The 22,039-nt window shown below is 44.8% G+C and overlaps 1 long non-coding RNA gene across 1 annotated transcript; it reads right to left on the minus strand.

Moving 5' to 3' along the window:
- Positions 1-544: 544 nt before the first annotated feature.
- On the minus strand, positions 545-8,882 carry LOC129547629 (uncharacterized). Its single transcript, XR_008684110.2, has 3 exons — positions 8,847-8,882; positions 6,888-6,957; positions 545-801 (listed from the first exon to the last, which is right to left on the minus strand). It is a non-coding gene; the product is annotated as an uncharacterized LOC129547629 (long non-coding RNA).
- Between the last annotated feature and the right edge of the window lie 13,157 nt (positions 8,883-22,039).

Consider the following 22,039-nt stretch of genomic DNA (forward strand, 5'->3'; position numbering starts at 1 on the left):
ATGGGGTCGCTACGAGTCAGACATGACCGAGTAACTTCACTTTCACTTTTCACTTTCACACATTGGAGAAGGAAATGGCAACCCACTCCAGTGTTCTTGCCTGGAGAATCCCAGGGACGGGGGAGCCTGGTGGGCTTCCGTCTATGGGGTCACACAGAGTCGGACACGACTGAATTGACTTAGCAGCATCCATTGGAAAGACTGATGCTGAAGCTTCAATAATTTGGCCACTTGATGTGAAGAGCTGACTCATTAGAAAACACCCTCATTTCTGGGAAAGGCTGAAGGCAGGAGGAGAAGGGGATGACAGAGGATGAGATTCTTGGATGGCATCACTAACTCAATGGACATGAGTTTGAGCAAGCTCGGGGAAATGGTGAAGGACAAGGAAGCCTGGTGTGCTGCAGTCCACGGGGTTACAAAGAGTCAGACACAACTGAGCAACTGAACAACAACAAGGAAAGGCCATATTTTAATATCCTCAGCAACCGCTCAGGGTCGGCAGCTTAGTAGGTGCTTAGTAAGTAAGATGAATGTTTGTTGACTGATTGAGCAGTGGATGGCAGACAACTTTCATCTGACTGAAGATGGCATAGAGGAATGTTTTCCGGTTCTAGCTTCACTCTCTGCTCTAGATATTTTCCCTTCTGAGACCCTAATTCCACGACAGGGAAGTCCCCTCCTGGCGTGCTGCAGTTCATGGGGTCTGAGTCAGACACGACGTAGTGACTTAACAACCAGAGACAGCAGCCGCGACACCGGAGTGTTCCTCACTTTAAGCATTCCGTGCAGGGCGAATGGCTGGAGGAAAGGAAGCAGGTCATTCCCTGTGCCAAGCAGCAGCCCCGCCCCCACCTCAGGCCTACTTTGTTCCAGGGCTTTCTGCCTTTTCTGGGTCTTCTGTCCCTCCAACCTCGGGCTCGAGTCCCTTCCCTGCCTCTGACCAGTTTCCTACTGCCCGGAGGAGGCAGACACCATTGAGGGAAACCCCGCGGCCCTGCCCAAGCCCTCCTCTGCGCTCTGCCTCAGTCTCCGTCCCTCTGGTACTAGAGCGGGACATACTGACTAGGTCCAACTTCCCTCTCTCAGTACTCAACACACCAGTAACTCTCCCCTCCATTCCTTTCGCCACCAAACAGACACCATCTTACTTCTTCTGTCTTTAAAAAACAATAACCCTGTCAGTCCCCTTCCCTCCCAAGTGTTGTCCAATTTCTCCTTCCCTTAAGCAGATCAGTCCTTGAAAAGTGGCATGTAATTCTGTCAGGGTACCATTGACGGAAATCCTCCCACCTTGGCCAGACAGGATGATAACCACTTGCCCGAGCTGTCTCACAACAGGACGTCCTGGAAAGGAATGTGGTGCTGCCGCCTGGGCCAGCTCTGTCAAGATGGATTCCAGCGCAAAGGGTTCTGGGAGGTTGGCCGACTCCGCCCTCTTTTGGCCCCTCCCAGAAGTCTCCCGGCTGGAATCCACCTTAGATGAGAGGTGCAGGGGCGTCCAGGAAGGACCCTGAGTCAGAATGATTGGCCAGAGACAACTGGAAAACTAACCCTACTACTATAAACCCTGAGACCAGAGCCACGTGGCAAAGCAGTTCTCCTGCGTTCCTTTACTCTGCTGCTCCCCGCCCGAGCACCCCTTCCCAATAGTCTTTTGCTTTGTCACCACGTGTCTCCAGGACAACTCATTTCTGCGAGTTAGGAATCCACTCTAGGGCCCTAAAAGTACACCCTCCTTCTTGCAACAGTTCCTGTCTCCTGCTTGCCTCCCACCTGTCTGCTGTGAGCTGGTGCCAATCAGCCTCTCACTCCACCCACCACAGGTCACCAGAGCATCCCCACCCTTGCTGGTATCAGAAGAGCTCTGGGCCGAGCCTGACAGATTTGTCCCTCTCCTGCCGGATACACTTGCCTTCCAGGATCACACATTCTCTTGTCTTCCTCCGCCTCCCGAAGTCCTGCTCCTCCCTCTAACATCACATACACCCTGGTGAGCCCCCAGGGCTCAGTCTTTGGACTTCTTTTCTTTTCTATTTATGCTCATTCCCTTGGCAACCTTGTCTAATTCCAGATATTTCAGTGCCACCTACGTGGAGCCCAGTAGTATTTCCTTATGCAGTTACCTACCTGGCAGCTCCATCTGGAAGTTTGTCAGTCAGGATAAACTAGATTACAGTGCAGATCAACAGGCTACTCCGGTGGCTCAGCCGTAAAGAATCCACCTGCTACGCCAGAGACCCAGATTCTATCTGGAGGAGATCCCCTCTTCCAGATCCCCTGGAGGAGGGCATGGCAACCCACTCCAGTATTCTTGCCTGGAAAATCTCATGGACAGAGGAGCCTGGCGGGCTATAGCCCATAGGGTTGCAAAGAGTCAGACACGACTGAAGCAACTGAGAACATGCGTACTCAAGGCAGATCAAGCACTTCCAATATCTTAGTGGCTTAAAACTACAGAGGTTTATTTCTTGCTTGTGGCATCTGTTCACCACAGATCAGCTGGGGCTTCTATGCTTATCCATCAGGGACCTGGGTGCTGATGGAGGTTCCACACTCATTAACAGCCATCATAACACAAAGCATCGGGTATGGCCCGACAGAGAAGAGAGCATGAAAAATCATGCATTTTCTTAGCTGCCAACTTCTGGCATGTCTAACTAGTGTCCTCTCTGCTGTTATTGTAAGCAGTTTTCAGAATGGATATAGGTACTTAGATGTACAAATAAATGTCCACATCATCTTCAAAGACAACAATCCACACTCTTCAGTAATGAGGTTAACATTTCCACAGAAGAGGGGCTTATCATAAGGTATTGTGGGCAGTAAAGGATTGGGCCTCCAGCTAGGGAGGGCTTTCCCCAGTGGGGTCTCACCAGTGTTGAACTAGTCAGTGTTCAACTACCAGCCCTCTCTGAAACCAAAAAGGGGGACTTCCCTGGTCGTCCAGTGACTAAGACTCCGCCTCCCAGTGTAGGGGGCATGGATTCAATCCCTGGTCAAGGAATTAAAACCCACATGCAGCAACTAAGAGTTTGCATGCCGCAATTGAAAAGATCCTGAATGCCTCAACTGAGACACAGTGCAGCTAAATAAAGAAATATATTTTTTAAAAAGCCCTGGTTTGTACATTTCACCAGTTATCATGGTGTAAATGCTCCCACCATGAACAATTTCAGGTCACCAAGATTCTAAAATCAAGCTCACATTGGCTCTTGTGAGCTGACATGAGCCAGCTCTATCACATACTGATTTCACCCCAAACTGCTTCATTATACTCCATGACCTGTTCTCTCTCAAAGAATGAGTAGGGACCATCTAGTCACTGGGACAATATATTGTCTGCATTATTTAATTTCAGGCTGATATTAGTTGTATTTGGCTCCACTATTTTAACAAAGAGATCCCAAATAATTTGTACATTAATATTCATAGCAGCATTATTCACTATAGCTAAAAGGTGGAAATAATTCAAACATTTATCAACAGATGAATAGATAAACAAAATATAGTATATATATGCAATGAAATGTTATTCAGCCTTAGAAAGGAACAAAATTCTGATATGTGCTGCAACACAAATGAACCTCGAAAACCTTATTCCAAAGTGAAATAAACGGAATAGAAAAGGCCAAGTTTAATATGATTTTACTTATATGAGGCACCCTGAATAGTCAAATTCAAAAAGGCAGAAAGTAGATTAGAGAATACTTGGGAGTGAAGGAGAGGGAAATTGAGAGTTATTGTTTAAGGGTCCAAGTTTCTGTTTGGGATGATGAAAAAGTTCTGGCAATCAATAGTGGTAATAGTTGCACAACATTGTGAATGTACTTAATGCCATGGAATCATACACTTAAAATGATATATTCTGTTATTTATATTTTACCACAATAAAAAATGTTTTAAAGAATATTAAAATAATAGAGGCTTAAATGCCATTCCTGTCACTCATAAAAGGCTAAATAGATGATCCAAGGCTGGTAAGGTGAACCCACAATTGCCAGGTGATACCAGGCTCCTTCTACCTGAGTACTCTACCACTTTTAACACAAGGTCTCCCCGTCATGGTCTGGATGGATGCTTCTGCCCACACCATCACATCACCATTCCAGCCAGCAAGAAGCTAGAATATGGGAAAGGGAGGTATGCTTCTTCTCTTTAGGAGTACAGCCTGGATATCACACACATCACTTCCACCTTTATCCCATCAATCAGAACACATTCATCTAGGTGTGGCAGACGCTGGGAGATTCAATTTTTCATCCAGACAGGTATATGTCTGGCTAAAAATTCGGTAACTCTGTAAAGGAGGAGAATGGATTATAGTTAGTAACCATTATCAACAGTTAGAACTGGACATGGAACAACAGACTGGTTCCAAATAGGAAAGGGAGTACGTCAAGGTTGTATATTGTCACCCTGCTTATTTAACTTATATGCAGAGTACATCATGAGGAACGCTGGGCTGGAAGAAGCACAAGCTGGAATCAAGATTGCTGGGAGAAATATCAATAACCTCAGATATGCAGATGACACTACCCTTATGGCAGAAAGTGAAGAGGAACTCAAAGGCCTCTTGATGAAAGTGAAAGAGGAGAGTGAAAAGGTTGGCTTAAAGCTCAACATTCAGAAAACTAAGATCATGGCATCTGGTCCCATCACTTCATGGAAAATAGATGGGGAAACAGTGGAAACAGTGTCAGACTTTATTTTGGGGGGCTCCAAAATCCCTGCAGATGCTGATTGCAGCCATGAAATTAAAAGATGCTTACTTCTTGGAAGGGAAGTTACGACCAACCTAGACAGCATATTAAAAAGCAGAGACATTACTTTGCCAACCAAGGTCCGTCTAGTCAAGGCTATGGTTTTTCCCGTGGTCATGTATGGATGTGAGAGTTGGACTGTGAAGAAAGCTGATCGCCGAAGAATTGATGCTTTTGAACTGTGGTGCTGGAGAAGACTCTTGAGAGTCCCTTGGACTGCAAGGAGATCCAACCAGTCCATTCTAAAGGAGATCAATCCTGGGTGTTCATTGGAGGGACTGATGCTAAAGCTGAAACTGCAATACTTTGGCCACCTCATGCGACGAGTTGACTCAATGGAAAAGAGTCTGATGCTGGGAGGGATTGGGGGTGGGAGGAGATGGGGACGACAGAGAATGAGATGGCTGGATGGCATCACCAACTCGATGGACATGAGTTTGAGTGAACTCTGGGAGTTGGTGATGGACAGGGAGGCCTGGCATGCTGTGATTCATGCGGTCGCAAAGAGTTGGACACGACTGAGCGACTGAACTGAACTGAACTGAACCACTATCAAAGCCATAATAACCTTGTGAAATAATCACTATGACCCAAATTTTAGAGAAGCAGAGACTGGGGCTCAAAGTGTTAACTAGCTCTGCCAAAGTCACACCACAATGAGTGCAGAACTGAACAATCCTGCTGTTTCTGACTCCAAAGCCTGTGCTCTCTCCATTATATGATGCTTTTCCCCTCCACAAAGTGAAGTTCATCTGTCACCTCCAGATATTGCAAAAGAGAGCATAGGCTGAGGGTGGGGGGAAAGGGGGGCACACAGATCATCTGGTACTGTATTTGAACCCACAGACTTAATCCTAGTGGCATCTGGGATGAGGGCTCTGAAGTGACTCTGAGCTGTTAAATGGCCACACATGTGGCACTGTGCTGCAGCCCACTCTCCCCTGGTCCACGAGAACTGGTTGATAAATGTTCAGGAATTTTGTGAGCGGATTGTCAAACACAATCATTATACAATTAAATGATGTAAGTGTACAATTAAATGATATTAAAAACGAAGGTAATACGCAAAATCATCACTTCCCAGTTATTCCACTATGTTTCTCTATTCTCTGTGCTTTGAGGATATTTATTGTGTCTGAGTGGCGGCAATGCTATAAAACAGCGAGCTGCTGCCATTCTCCTGTGTGCAGTCATGTCACCTTGGTAGCTTGACATCAGCCGTGAGTGGAATGTTTATAACATGGAAATAAGCAAAGGTTACAGATCAGAGCTGTGGTTTTTCTTAAATGGGGGAGAAACTGAATATGAGTGTGTTTTGACAGAGGTGGGAGTGTGATACACACTCATTCCCCAGAATCATACATGGGCTTTTTTCCTTTAAGTGGTGATGGATGGTGTGCATGCTCAGTTGTGTCTGACTCTTTGAGACCCCATAGATTGTAGCCCACAAGGCTCCTCTGTCCATGGAATTTTCAGGAAAAATATTGGAGTGGGTTGCCATTTCCTGCTCCAGGGGATCTTCCTCACCCAGGAATTAAACCTGCATCTCTTGCGTCTCCCGAACTGGCGCCACCTGAAGCAGTGAAAGTGTGTTAGTCACTCAGTCCTGTCTGATTCTTTGTGCCCCATGGACTGTAGCCTGCCAGTTTCCTGTGTCCATGGGATTCTCCAGGCAAGAACACTGGAGTGGGTTGCCATTACCTTCTCCAGGGGATCTTCCCAACTCAGGGATCAAACCCGGGTCTCCTGCATTGCAGGCAGATTCTTTACCATCTGAGCCACCAGGGAAGTGATGAAAGGAAGAGTTAAAACTACTTCCAGGTGACATGATCCTCTATGACACAGAACCTCCACATAAAAACTATTAGAACTAATAAATGAATTCAGCAAGGTGGCAGGATATAAGATGAATTAATATACAGAAATCTATTGCATTTCTTTACACTAATAAAATCATCCTATTCCTCCCTCCATCCCTTGTTTCATTGCTGTCTTATAAATAAGCATACAAAAGCATATATATGTACATGAGACAATTATACATCAGCAAATACATGGCTGCTTTATTTGAAGCAAATTTATCTGTGAGATTAAGAAAAAGAAAATAAAAGCTATTAATTTTACCTTTAGTCTTTCTTTGACGCTTTTCCTTACTATATGTTGATCCAAGTTTCTGACCTCTATTATTTTCCTTCTTAGAGAGAAAAAAGTGTCTGTTAGCATTTTCTTACAAGGCAGATCTACTGACAACATCTTCAATTTTTGTTTGTCTGAGAAAGTCTTTATTTCTCCTTTACTTTTGAAAAAGAACTTCACAAGGTATAGAATTCCAGGTTGGTGTCTTCTTTCTCTCAGCACCTTAATGGCAACCCACTCCATGTTCTCTCTGCACTGTCTCCTACCTTGCAAGGAGGAGTTGGGTATAATTTTTACCTTTGTTCTTTCATAGGTAAAGTTCTTTTCTTTTTTCTCCTCTGGCTTCTTTCAGGGTTTTTTTGTTTTGTTTTAATCTTTCTCTTTGTACTTTAAAAATGACATGCCTAGATATAACTTTTTAAAGGGTGGGTAGATTTACTCTTGTTATTCTACAAGCTTCCTGGATCTGTGGTTTGATGTCTGAGATTATTTTGGAAAATTCCCAGCCATCATTTCTTCAAATATTTTTTGTCCTTTTCTCTTCTCCCCCTGGCATTCCCATTACCATATTCCAATTTTGTAGTTGTGTCACAGTCCTCAGATACTGTTCTGTTTTTGTTCCTTTTGCTTTTTGGTTATTGAGATAACCTCAAGTTCTTTCTTTAGCCATGCCAAATCTAGTAAAAAGCCCATCAAAGGCATTCTTTACTTCTGTTAGTCTTTTTTAGCTCTAGCACGTCTCTTATGGCTCTTTCTCAGGCTCTCTCTCTCCACTTCCATTGCTCATCTGCTCTAAGATGCTGTATACGTCACCCATTAGAGCCCTTACCATGTCAATCCTAGTTGTTTTAAACTTTTGCATCCCTGCCATGTCTGATGCTTGCTCTTTCTTTCCAAATTGTGTTGTCATTCGGTATGCCTGTACCTTTTATTTCATAACCAGACATGAGGTACTGGGTAAAAGGAATTGCCATATTCATTTTTTTTTAAGAAAGGGGAAAAAAAAAGAATCGTTATAAATAGGCCTTTAGCAATATGGTGGTGAGGTGGGAGGGAGGGGCAGTGTTCTATACTCCTGCAATCAGGTCTCAGTCCTTTAGTGCTCCTGGTCTGTAGACTTCCCAAGAGTTTATTCTTTTCCCCTTAGGTGGGCCAGGATGGCTTGAGTGTACTGGAGCTGGGCATTTTTCTTCCCCTAGATCACTCAGGCTCTGATAACACCCCAGCAGGTTTAGGCTCTGGTTAACTAGTTTCTCCTGGGGACAGCCTTTTGAAGAAGCATTGCAAAATGATTCCCCCCACACACACCTGCCAAGCTCCTTACATATGAAACTGACACCCTAAAATTCCTGCATATTTAGAGAGAGAATTTCTGATAAACATAGTGTTCAGGGGCTTGCCTAGAAAAATGATTTGCTGGTATCCAAATCCCTATTGTTTCCTAGTCCCTGTAGTTTGCTGAGTCTTTACTAATGGCTACCTGAGCCCTGCCCCACCGGCTTCGTCCTCACTGGCAGCTACCCTGCTGATGTGCCTCCTTTTCCCCTAGAAATGGAGGCAGGATCTCAGAGGAAGATGTGATGAGTGGGGACAAACGGTTAACCCTGTCCTTTGAATGAGTAAGGTCAGCTTCCCTCTCAGACTGTGAATCGGGTGATAATGTGCTGCCCCTGCCCAGTGCTGAATTCGTTCTGTTGCCTGCAGGCGGTTGGGGGCAGCAGGGACAGGAAGATGAGATGTACATCCAGGCAGGCGCCTGAGCATGACTGAGCCAGGGGAGGAGGCTGCTAGCTCCACAGGAGTCCGTGGTCCAGAAGCTCTCCCTTATCAAGACGCATATGCAAGCCCCCACGCCCCACCTTCAAAAACCGAGACAATCATGAAAGATGTGAAGGCTCTGACTGCATCGTGCTGTGCTGAAAAACAAAAACAGCTTGAAAATATTACCTGAAATGCAAAGCTGGCCTCCCCCAGCCCCCAGATGTGGCCTCCATCTCTCCAAGGACTGTCTTTGCTGTCCAAAGACTTGTTTCGTCTTGCAAAGGGCTCCACAACAAGGAATGCATGGCAGCGTCCACGTGTGGCCCAAATGGCCAGGCTTTTATGCCCCTGACTGGCTCAGGTGCCGCATGTGCTGGGGTCCCACCTGAGGCAAGGCAGATGTGAAGATGCTCACAGCTCACACCACAGCTGGACAAGCTCTACCCCAACAAGGCTCCAGACAGCTCAGCTCATAGAAGAGGAGGGGTGGGGGGAGGGCTGAAGCTCACAGCAGGGCTTTGCCTTCCCAAGCTGACAAGGGTGTGAACATTCCTTTCGCCACTTCCAGCTGTGTGGCCCAAGCACAATGACACAGCAGCAAATACACTGTCAGTACTATGCTGAGCAAATTTATCTGTTAGATCGATTAAGAAAATTCCAAGCTTTTTTTTTTAAACCTCTACTTATTCTTTGATGCTATTCCTTTATGTCAATCTGAGTCTCTGATCTGTATTATTTTCCTTCTTAGAGAAGAAACGTCTTTTAGCTTTTTCTTGCGAGGCAGATCTGACAACAAACACCCTCCATTTTCATTTGCCTGAGAAAGTCTTGATTTCTCTTTCACTTTTGAAAAATAAGTTTCACAAAGCACAGAATTCTAGATTAGTGGGTTCTTTCTCTCAACACTTTAAATACTTCACTCCACTCCAGGTCTTCCTGCTTCTGTGGTTTTTGAGAAGCTGGATGTAAATTCTTACCTCTGTTCTTCCATAGGTCAAGTGCTTTATCCCTCACTCTAAGTCTCTGGATTCCTTTTTTCATAAAACCAAATCCCAGGATCCCCAAATCCCAGGATCAAGGCCTTTTAAGAGAACAATTGATCGAGTGCCCTCCCTCAGTGGCTCCCTACTCCCCAAATTAACTCTTCATGACATCCTGAAACTTCCAAGTGTGTTAGTTTCCTGCTGCTGCTGTGTAGATGACCACAAAGTTAGTGGCTTGAAACAACACACAAATTCACCGTCTTCTAGGTTTGGAGTTCTGAAGTCCAAAACAAATCTTTCTGGATCAAGATCAAGGTTTCCACAAGGCCAAGCTCCTTCCTGGAAGTTCAAGGGAAGGATTAATTTCCTCGCCTTTCCAGCGTCTTGGAGCTGCTGCTCTCCTTGGCTCGTGGCCCCGTCCTCCACCTTCAAAGTGAGCAACGCTCAGTTGAGGCTCCCTTACGTCACCGTGATGCAGACTTGCTTGCCTCCTTCTTCCACAGTTAAAGACCTCAGTAATGACATTGGGCCCACCTGGCTCATCCAGGCGACTCTCCCTCTGTTAAGGTCAGCTGATTAGCAATTTAATTCCATCTGCCACTCAATTCCCCCAACTTCGTAACAGTACCTGCAGAGATTCCATAAATGATGACACAGCCTTTTTAATAATGGTTTTTAAAAATTTTTCTTTATTGAAGTATAGTTGATTTACAATGTTGTGTTAATTTCTGCTATGGCAAAGTGATTCAGGTATTCATATACACACCTTCTTTTAATTTTTTATTTTATTTTGGAGTATAGTTGATTAACAATGATGCAATAGTTTCAGGTGTACAACAATGTGATTCAGTTATACATGTATCTATTCTTTTTCAAGTTCTTTTCCCATAAAGGTTGTTACAGAATATTCCCTGTGCTATACAGTAGGTCCTTGTTGGTTATCCATTTTAAAATATCACTGTGTACATGTCGATCCCAAACTCCCTAACTATCCCTCCTTCCCACCCATTCCCCATTGGTAACCAACCATAAGTTCCTTCTCTAAGTCTATGAGTCTGATTCTGCTTTGCAAATAAATTTATTTTTATAATGCTTTTTATTTTAGATTCTGCATATAAGTGATACCATATATTTGTCTTTCTCTGAGACATGACCATCTTCAGGGGAGTCACTGCTCTCTATCACACAGGCCAAGGTCAGAATGCCTTTCCCAGGGTCATCTCCACATGATGCATCCAGAGGGGACTTTCAAAAATAAGTCAGTTTGCGTGCATGCATGCTCAGTCACTTCAGTTGTGTCGACTCTTTGCAACCCTATGGACCATAGCCCGCCAGGCTCCTCTGTCCATGAAATTCTCCAGGCAAGAATATTGGAGCAGGTTGCCATGCCCTCCTCCAGGGATCTTCCCTACCCAGGGATCAAAACAGAATCTCTTATGTCTCCTGTATTGGCAGGAGGGTCCTTTACCACCAGTGCCACCTCAGGTGCTAGTAAGTAAAGCGCCCAGCAGACACACAATAACACCCTCAACTCCTCACTATCCTCCCCCATGTCTACCTCCTCAACCACTGCAGTTCCCAAAAGATGAAGAGTGGGGAAACACTTCTCAGTCAGCATAGGAAAGATGAAAAAGGAAGGCTTAGAAAAACAGGCTGCGATGGGGGGAGGGGTCCAGAGATGCTGCCCAGCCTCCTACTCTCCAGCCTGAAAGGACCACAGCTCACAGCCTGGATGCCTCTGGTACCGAGGAAGAGGCTGCTCGGCAGTGAAGGCTTTTGCAGGTCACACAGCCCATGGGGCTTAGAGAGAGAGCATCCAGGGGCCCTGAGTGGGTGGGGTGCCCTTTGAGGGACACAGTCCCAGGGTCACAGCAGGGACGCACCTGGTAGGCAGAGGCTGCCTAGAAAGGCTTAGAGCAGGGGCAGTCCTGAGCCCCCTGCTGTACCGGATGCACAAATAAGTGAAGTTCATAGCTAGGATTTTGACAGCTGCTTCTCTCACATGATAGAAAAGCAGCGAACCAACAGACGTGAGTGTGGCAGGAGTGGGGTGAGGTGGAGAGAATAAACTGGAGGGGGTGGAGTATAAGGAAGGAATTAAAATGTGTCCATCACGTTTATTTCCTTAGAAACAGAAGAATCTGAAAGGGGCAAAATGCTAACATGTGTTGAATCTAGGAGTGGGTTATATTATTCTGTCATTCTTTCTGTGTTTAAAATATTTTTAAAGGGATAGAAAAATGGAGAAAGAATGGCTAATGTGAATAAAGGAATTCATAAAGGAATCACATGAACCCTCCACCACACACACACACTAGTTTCAACATAGGCTAATAGTCCTTTCCTCGCTCCCTTTCCGCCCATCATTAAAATAATTTTCTCTGTATGTACAATTTATATAATCACAGTAAGTAGTCATAGGGCTTTTTAAAAATTCAATGAGTTTTCTTATCAATTTAATTATTTCAGCACATTGTTCAAGTTAATTAACTTTCATTGAGTTGATTGTTATAGTCCAAAAAAGGTTTTTAGGCTCAACAAAAAAGATTTGTAGAAGTTCACATAAAATGGCTTGTTTATTACTAAAATTGGAGTCTTTGGAATATTTATCTGTATTTTCCAATCTCCTTACCAGCTACTACCCAGAAATAATTTTCTTTTTATGTGGACCATTTTAAAAAATCTTTAGTGAACTCATTATAATAAAACTCGTTGCTTATTTTATGTTTTGGTTTTTTGACCATGAGACATGTGGGATCTTTGCTCTCCAACCAGGGATTCAACCCACACCTTCTGTATTGGAAGGCGGAGTCTTAACCACTGGACTTTTAGGGAAGCCCCTTCTAAAATTTTGTGTTTCCTTTTGACTGCTTTTTTTTTTAAGGGCAGGTGAAAATATGTGAATTACACAAATTTGTGTTCTTTGTTCCCCTTAAGACTGCATCATATTGAAAGAGAAACCAACACAGTATTGTAAAGCAATTATCCTTCAATTAAAGATAAAATTTTTAAAAAGACTGCACCATAAGCATTTTATCCTACGATCAAGAACTCAAAAGTGTAATTTTAGTGGATTCTCCACATTCTTTTTTAAATTTTTTGGCCACACAGCACGAGCGGGATCTTAGTTCCCTGAACAGGGATCAAACCCTTGTCTTAGAGTCTTAGACACTGCACTGTCAGGGAAGTCTTCCACATTCATTTTAATGGATACCATGAATCGTTTAAAAAACCATTCCTTGCTAGCGTTTCGCATATTCTGGTACTTCCCTATCTCTAGAGTGCAAGACAAACATGTTTGGGTGTGAGCCTTTGACCCCAGCTGTTTTTCCATGACCATTTCCTAGAACTGGAGGTACCAGGTGAAAGGGCACACAAGTGTTTAAGGTTCTTGACATCAGCTGCCAAACTGCTTTCCACAAAGGATGTAACAGTGTGATGTGGTCACCAGAGCTGTAACCAGTTCGGCAAGAATTTAGGAAACCTATCTCAGGGGCTTACTCTGCTTTTCTTTCAAATTGTTAGTGAACTTGAAACTTTTTCAAGAACTGTTTTGAGCATTTTTATGTCTCCTCTTGCCTATCCACAGTCTTCATCTGGAGTTCTCTCTGAGGTCTGCGTGGTCTCCCCGTCATGGGTGTGAGTCCTTTATCTGCTAAAGACAGCACGCACGTGTGTGTGCTCAGTCGCTCAGTCATATCTGACGCTTTGCGACCCCATGGATTGAAGTCAACCAGGCTCCTCTGTCCATGAGATTTCCCAGGCAAGAATACTCGGGTGAGTTGCTAGGTCCTCCTCCAGGGGCCGCAAGAGACAGCATCCCTTTGTCTAACTTTGAAGACCATCTGCCTCAGTTCACCATTTGCTTCTGCCCCAGGTAAGCAGATCTTGGCTGTGAGTCTTGGATTTGTCTGTCTCTCCAGGTTTTGAAATGGCTGTTTGCCCTGTGACCTCAGTCCTGTGATAAGTCCAAGAAAAGTCCTTGACTTGCAATTTTTCTCAGCTTTTACTTAAGAATGAGAGTAACGACTTCTAAGTTCTTTATGTGTCAGATCTGAAACCAGAAGAGATTTTTCTGGAGCTTTTACATTCTGAATTCAATTTCTCTAGTGGTTCAAGGACTATTCAACCATTAAAGAAGTTGAATTTGTAATTTAAAAGCTCCTCCAAAAGCCAAAAGATCTCGAAGCCTCTGGGTTTCACTGGAGGAGTCCACCAAAACTGAAGAGTCCTACAGCTTTGATTTAACAGAATGTTCTGCCTGGATGATTTTCTAGATTGAATCCTCTTTCCATTAGCACAAATTTTCATCTTTAACTTATAATGTATTTCTAGTTTGTGTGTCTAGTTACGTATTTATGTCTTCAGTATCGAACACTAGACTATGGGCGGTTATTCTGACTTTATGTACTTACTACCCATATTCACTCTGCTTATTTTAGCATATTTTCTTATTCTTCCATCAGAAGCTTTAATTCCCTTTCTCTTCTCTTTCTCTGTAGACACATGACTTTACTGATGGAATCTGAAACATGTTCAAATGGAAGTGAACAATCTCTGGTACCAACTGCCTTTATAGTGGCCTGATGTGGCTCCTTTGGATATTCCCCAGCATCAATTAAAAACAAAGCAAACCATCACGACCATCAAAGCAGCAGGATAACTCTTTTTATTTTCTTTTTGACAGGCAAGTAGGATTTATTGGTGGGAACGAGTGAGGAACGGGCAGAACCAAGGCTCTCAGGAGTGCAGGGCCCGCCAACTGCCCAGGCGGCCATGATTAGGGATGTATTTGACCCCACGGCCATCCGAGATGAGCTGCTTTTCTGTCACCATGTTTCCAAATTCACCCGCGTTAAACTTAGTAAATCCTCACTTGGAGAGGTGGCTCTTCTGGTGGGCAGGGAACTTGAACTTGGCCCTATGGAGGGCCTTAATCACATGCCCCTCGTTCTGCAGCTTGGCCAATGTGGACTCTGGCCGCTGTGCCCAGGGGCTTTCTAAGAGCACCGCACATCCCTGTCTGGAGTGTAGATAGAGGACAGCATGCCAGTCATGAGTGTCCGGTGGAAAGGGCTGTCTCCAACGTCCCTTAGGGCAACCTGTACGGGCGACAGGCTGCTGTTTGCACACTGAGCACATAACTCTTACTTTCCTGCCTTGCCATTCAAGGGCTGGTTTTCCTAACTTCCTGTCTGAGGCTGTGGAGGAGGATGTAGCCGATACCAGGATTTAAACATTGCACTGGGGGCTCTTAGAAGCAGGAATCATGCCCTGACCAGGAGCTCCTGGTCTCCATCTTCTGGACGGTGGCATGGGCAGGCAAAAGGGCAGGAGTGGTGGGGGAATGTGGGAACTTTGCAGCAATCATTTCAGCTCTATTCTCAGGCCAGGAAGACTCTTTGGAGGTCCCCTAGGCCAGGTTTCCCAAACCTAGGCTGGATGTCTAAAGCACCCAGGAAACTTGTCAAATATGGATTTTTGGCCTCCGTGCCCAGAGGACCTGATTCACTAGGCAGGGCCTTAGAGTGTCTAACAAGACCCCAAGTTGTTCTGCTATACTACCAGTATCGGAACCCTCAATCTAGTGTTTGTCTGCCTCCAGGAAGCAACTCACCTGTGCAAGTCTCAGAACCTGTGTGAGGGCTTTTCTCTCTGGAGATCTTTTTTCAGAAAGCTACTTTCAATTACTCCTTCCTGGTGTTAGTCATACTTTTCCTGAGCAACCCACTCAGTCCCCAAGTAAATAACCAGCTCTGAAGCAGGACACTCATGGGGACTTGAGTCAAACCATGAGAAGTTTCTGTCAAATCTCTGGGTAGGTCTTGTGAAGATTGTTGTCACAGAATAGATTCTCAGCTCCACAGCTGAGATTATAATTTTTAAAAGCAGCTGGTGGAGATGCTGCTGTTTTCACCAGAGTGAGGCTTGTGTGTGTCTCTGGTAGGTGATACCCACAGTCCTGCCAAGAAGACAAGACCCTCTAAAAGCAGTGGCCTGCCCTGTCTCCCACCAGGATGTCCCTTGCTCTAACATCTCCCTTTCTGGCTCCAACTTCTTTTCTCCAGCTTTGACTCATTTAGCTTCCAACACCCGAGTACAACACACACGTCCCAGCATTTGCTGGGCAAACTCCCCTGTCCAGAGCAGAGTTCCAGGTGATTGTCTTTGCCAACAGCTCAGAGTTTGTCAGACAAATGAGTTTTCTGTCTTTCTTATCCAGCCCTGATCAAACTTGCTCAAAGTGGCACCTGCTTCAATCTCCCTCTTGCACTTTGCCCTGCTCTTGATCTGCTGGACCAGCTGCTGCCAAGAGTAGCCAAAGGTAACCTCAGCTTTGCTGCACAACTGTGTGCCCAGCTGTCCCAGGAGGCCAGGGATGAAGTTCCAGGAAAGTGAGAACTATGACCTTCTTGGTCCTTTCTGAGATGTGTGATTCTGCCTCAGGAGGGTTGTGTGGCTGCCCCTGTTTCCATGGTGTGGCAGAGCTGGACAGGCCCCACGAAGCAGGGAGGCCAAATTCCATGAGACCAGCTCACTGGGTGGGTCTGACTTCCTCATCCTCTCGTATGTAAGACATTGCGTGATGCCGAGAACCTGATATTTTTTTAAGTGCACTTGAACTGTGGTGTTGGAGAAGACTCTTGAGAGTCCCTTATACTGCAAGGAGATCCAACCAGTCCATTCTAAAGGAGATCAATCCTGGATGTTCATTGGAGGGACTGATGCTAAAGCTGAAACTGCAATACTTTGGCCACCTCATGCGGCGAGTTGACTCACTGAAAAAGACTCTGATGCTGGGAAAGGTTGGGGGCGGGAGGAGAAGGGGACGACCGAGAATGAGATGGCTGGATGGCATCACCGACTCTGTGGACATGAGTTTGAGTGAACTCCGGGAGTTGGTGATGGACAGGGAGGCCTGGCGTGCTGTAGTTCATGGGGTCGCGGAGAGTCAGACACGACTGAGCGACTGAACTGACTGACTGACTGACTGACCTTTTGACAAGAGAGTATAGTCCTCTATCCCCACTTTCCTCTCCAAGGAAGAGAAAATCTGTCACTCCCACTCCACTGAGGAATAGGGTGCTGTCTAGGGCCCTAGCACTCAGACATTCTCAGGGTACGACAGTCTAGATTGGAAGGTTTGCTTTTTAAAATATCTTACCCTCAAGTCTATCGTGTACAGTTGCGCAGTCTGTGCACTGCACAACTTCATGGGATGCTCTTTACACAACCTGAGGTGAATGCGGCAACGAATGTCCTGCTAACCCTAATCCTTACGTCTGTCTCACCCTGACCCCTCCTGATCTATGTCATGTGCTTCTAAATCAGGGGTTAGCAAACTATGGCCCACAGAGGCCTTATAAGTTTTACTAGGACGGTGTTTTGGTGTTTTAGTCTGTTTCCTCACTTTTTGTTTTGGCTACACCACACAGCTTGCAGGATCTTAGTTCCCTAAGCAGGGACAGAACCTGGGGAATGCTCCAAGTCCTAACCACTGGACCACCAGGGAATTCCCCCCTCATCTCTTTTTTAATTTTTCATTTTTCCAGAAAGAGCTCATAGATGTTAAGTTTTTCTGTGTCCAGGGAATCGTCATGACCTTGAAAACCCAAGTAGTCACCTGGGACTCTGCATTCAGAAGAGCCCCATACTTGGTTCAATGGTCTGCTGCCGTCATCTTCAAAGTCTTAGTATTCTTTAACAAGGGGCCCCACGTTTTCATTTTGCTCTGAGTCCCACAAATTATACATCCTGTACAGGCCGGAGTTTTACATGTTCAAGAACACTGGTATTTTGTTCTCACATTTACTTTGCTCTCAGTAAACTGGGCATATTTTTTAGGTTTGGCGTCAATTTTCTTCTGAATTGTGTAGACAGTTGTCATTTTGAAGATGAGCAATCAGATGCTAGTCTGTTTGTTGAAACTTCACGTGTTATGTCTCCTTGAGGAAACGTGTAGGATTTTCTCTTTATACTTAGCCAAGGATCCCTGGCATCTGTAAAAGGGTGAAATTTCACTGGGTGATGGCCATGTGTGTCTTTTCCCCATTACTGCTTCTTGCCACCTGAGGGCACCTCAAACCAATTCACTTTAAAAAAAAAAGAGAAAAAAAAAAAACCCACTATTTTCTATTCTCTGTTTTAAAAAAGTTTAAAATTCCTCTTTCTGAAATGTTTATTAGATGGAAGATGAAAGTGAAAGTGTTAGTCGCTCAGTAGAGTCCAACTCTTTGTGACCCCACGGACTGCAGCCCATCAGGCTCCTCTGTCCATGGGATTCTCCAGGCAAGAACACTGGAGTGGGTTGCCATTTCCTTCTTCAGAGGATCTTCCCCACTCAGGAATCAAACCTGGGTCTCCCACATTGCAGGCAACTTTACCAACTGAGACACCAAGGAAGCTTAGATGGAAGACAGACCTGGGAAATCCAATACTCATAGCCTTTATCACTTGTTTTTTCCTATTTTCTATCTCTTTGTCGGATTTCCTTAACTTTGACTTCTAGATTACATCTCCAGGCAAGGGTTTTCCATCAGCCAACAGTGGTTCTCAGGAGAAAGGTCAAGGTGAACCAATTGATAGCCAAAGCCAGTAGAAGCTGACCCTCCAAAAGCCATGTGTGCAGGGCACCAGGTATGTCTGCTGTAACAAGTTAAATGTCTCAAAGTTCCTAGCTCATTATTAGTGTTCCATAAATGTTACTATTCATCATGAAGTATGAATAGTAATTTAAACACCAGCTTCTCAGCACCAAATCTGTTTTCTTTTTTTTTCCACTTAATTTTACTTTGCATACCTCCTTCTTATGCCACCTCCTGCTTCAGCTTTCCTGACCCCCAGGCCTGATGCAATCTCTCCCCCTTTGGAACAATGCAACATGTTTACCTTAAAGTATACTTAACAAAAGTACACAACAATAATGATGAGCAGAAACAGACTCCCAAAGAGCTTATGGCCCAGTAGGCGACAGTGTACCCCTTGCTCAATTTCCTGACTGGAGTTTCTGTTAGGGTTGAATTTGGCCTGAACTGTTACAACATTTGTTGGCGCACCATCCAACACAGAGAAACTTGTAATCATTTTGAAAATATCTCTGTACTTCTGGCTCATGGGAGAGGGAAGTTTCGTGAGATTTAGATCAAAGCTTAGCTAGATGACCGAATTACCTTTGTGGTGTCTGTACTTTTCTGTAAAGATCCTGCTTACTCAAACACATGGCAGGACGAATCTACACATTATTTGTAATAGGTGGCAACAATATGCAGAAGGAAGTCCAAATTGAAACAAAACAAAACCTCTAAAGGGAATGAGACTATTTTGCTACCAACATCCTGGCTGCCCACTCTTTAGCTATATGATCTTGGGCAAGTCACTAAACTTTTCGGAGCTTCATTTTACTCCTTGATAGAATGGGGATGGTTTTTGGAGACACCTTTCAAATGTACCTGGTTCCATCCTCCACATTCTCCACATATACTTCCACATCCACCTGTTGTCCATAGGGGGAAATCCAAAATTTTGTGAGATACATATCCAGAACAGATAGTTAGAATGAAATAACATATTTCTGACGACCACCTTTCCATTCCTCAAACCCACCAGATTCCCAATTGTATATTCTCTGCCAAGCTCATCACAAGGTCACCGCCATTGAACATTCTTTTAACTGCTCGTTTACAGGGAGGGGACCTACTGCTTTTCCATAAGAGTGGATCTCTTGGGAGTTCCGTCCAAGGCCATGATGGTTTGAGTTGCAATAAAAAGATAAAAAGCTTATGTTTTAAAATGAAGCTATTCTTTGCTGCTCCTTGCTGCTCAGTCTCTCTTCCAGCAAACAGATCAGGAACCAGGAAACCCTGGCTTTTACAAGGAATTATGAGCCACACATCAGATTATAAACAGCAGGTTGGAAGCGTGGTAAGAATGCCAGTTGCTTGAATGCTGAGGATGGGTCTATCTTCGACACCCAGGGCTTTACGTGCAAGTCTCGGTGATATCCATTTCAAGCCCCCAGGCCTCATTCCTCTTCCTTGGGTCTCATATCTCTGACAGTGGGGGTTGCTCAACAGCTGTGTGTGTGACACCTGTGCTAATGTCTGGTTCCTGTCCCCACAGGCCAAAGATGAAGGGTGAGCTGGATGTCAGCTCCAATTCACAGGTCACAGGACTGTGAGTCACAGAATTCCATGTTACATTAATTTAAAAATTCCATTATAATAGTAAACAAACACCTTAGTAGAGCCAGCTTATTATTTTCAGATTCCTTCTTTATCAGCATTAGGGAGGGGAGCTATGGAGGGAATGTATCAACAGCATCACTTCCTCGGGTTGTTATAGGTTAGGGTTATGGGGTTGTGAATCGTGTTCATCAGCCATACAGAAGTTTAAAAGCATTCATCCCTCAAGATTAGTGCTTTCAGACTAAAAAGATGTCACTAATCTTATTCTACAGTTGGCGCCATGGGGTTTTGAGCAATGCAGAATACTGGGGTACTTTACTATCTAAAGTTGTCAGAAACTTCCTGATTTCTGAGAATTTGGCATTTCTCAAAAATATAAGCATTTGGCTTTTTCTGGCTTGGTAGAAATATATCGCCCTATGGCTATTAGATGACAAGGAGTCAGCATGGCTCCAACCATAAGAATGAGAAATGTAGTTCTAGGAAGGGCCAAGGCCTTGGAAATAATGGGCCAACACAACACTGCAAGCCCTGGAGCCACTGGTGGGCATGGTAAGCAAGGCGTGTGAGGCCCACAAAGTTAAAGATAGAAAGGTTTAAAAGGAAGCTGCTTTAGGGAGATGACACAGAAATCACAGTTTCCAGATGGGGTACTGACTGCAAACTATATTTGATTTTCATTTCAGCTAGGTTTGGGGCCAAATTCTCTAAAAGCAGTGCTAATCCCATACCACTTTCCCTGCACTGGCTAATTCTTGTTGACCTTTCTGCAGTAAAGTGAACTCTCCATAGACTAAGTACGGAAACAAGATGCAAGTGTGTCTCGCAGCAATGGAAGCCTCTCCCTAGCCAGGTCCCAAGCTTGTACAAAAGGAATGGTAGACAACAATGATCTCAAAGTCTGATCCAAGAGCTCTGCTTCTAGGACAGCGGGGGAAGATCCGACTGGGGACCAATCCACCCATCTGTAACCACTATAAACTGAACAAGACCAAGAAACAGCTCCCTGAAGGCACCAGAGAAGAAACATAGGCAAGCAGAGTCAGGAAGGGACTTGATACTTGGAATGGAGAGAACAGCATGTTCACAACTCTTAGCCTGAGGAACTCTGCCACAACCCAGGACTCTGGTAGACAACCCGCAGTATTTCTGGCTTCAAGAGCCAGAAAGCAGAGTATAGGGCAAGCACTGTTGTTGCTCAGTCACTAGGTCGTGTCTGACTCTTTGCAACCCCATGGACTGCAGCATGCCAGGCTTCCCTGTCCATCACTAACTCCTGGAGCTTGCTCAAACTCATGTCCATTGAGTCGGTGATGCCATCCAACCATCTCATCCTCTGTCGTCCCCTTCTCCTCCCGCCTTCAGTCTTTCCCAGCATCAGGGTCCTTTCTAATGAATTGGTTCTTCCCATCAGTTGGCCAAAGTATTGGAGCTTCAGCTTCAGCATCAGTCCTTCCAATGAATATTCAGAGTTGATTTCCTTTAGGATTGACTGGTTTGATCCTCTTGCAGTCAAGGGACTCTCAAGAGTCTTCTCTAACACCACAGTTTGAAAGCATCAATTCTTCAGGGCTCAGCCTTCTTTATGGTCCAACTCTCACATCTGTACATGACTACTGGAAAATCCATAGCTTTGACTATACGAACCTTTGTTAGCAAGCATGGTCACTGCAAAATGATGGGGAATTCTATAAAGGGGAGAGCCAGAGAAGGGAGCCTTAAAGTCTGTATATAATCTCTGTCCAAACTTTCAGCTGGTTGCCAGGTCCAGATTATAGCTAAGGATGTAACAACTGAACTGAGGTTTCAGCTGTCACCAGGAGAGAAATGTTTGTAGTGGTTTGAATCCAATAGAATTAAACGATAAACCAAACAAAAACCCTCTTGTCAGATGTACTGGGGATGGGGGTGGGGTGTTAAAATGTAGATTCCCAGGCCCACCCACAGATCAACAGCATCAGAATCTCCTGGGCGGAGGGCCTCAACTCCGTGCTTGTAATAAGCAGCCTCAATGATTCAAGCATAGAGCTCCAGCCTCGCTGTTTCTAGAGCTGATGAGGTCCACACCTTGTGCTCAGATGTTTGCTGAAAAGACTGCACCTGAAGATGCAATGTCCGTCTGCCAAGAGAAATGTGTCAGCTACCCACATTTTTGGTACTGGCCACGTGAAGCTGAGAAGTCATGTGGAGATGCTTCCCTCCTTCAGATTAT

Source organism: Moschus berezovskii, chromosome 24 (assembly GCF_049115385.1).
Source record: "Moschus berezovskii isolate FMDL1 chromosome 24, NW_MosBer_1.0, whole genome shotgun sequence".
In the NCBI taxonomy this organism is placed as follows: domain Eukaryota; kingdom Metazoa; phylum Chordata; class Mammalia; order Artiodactyla; family Moschidae; genus Moschus; species Moschus berezovskii.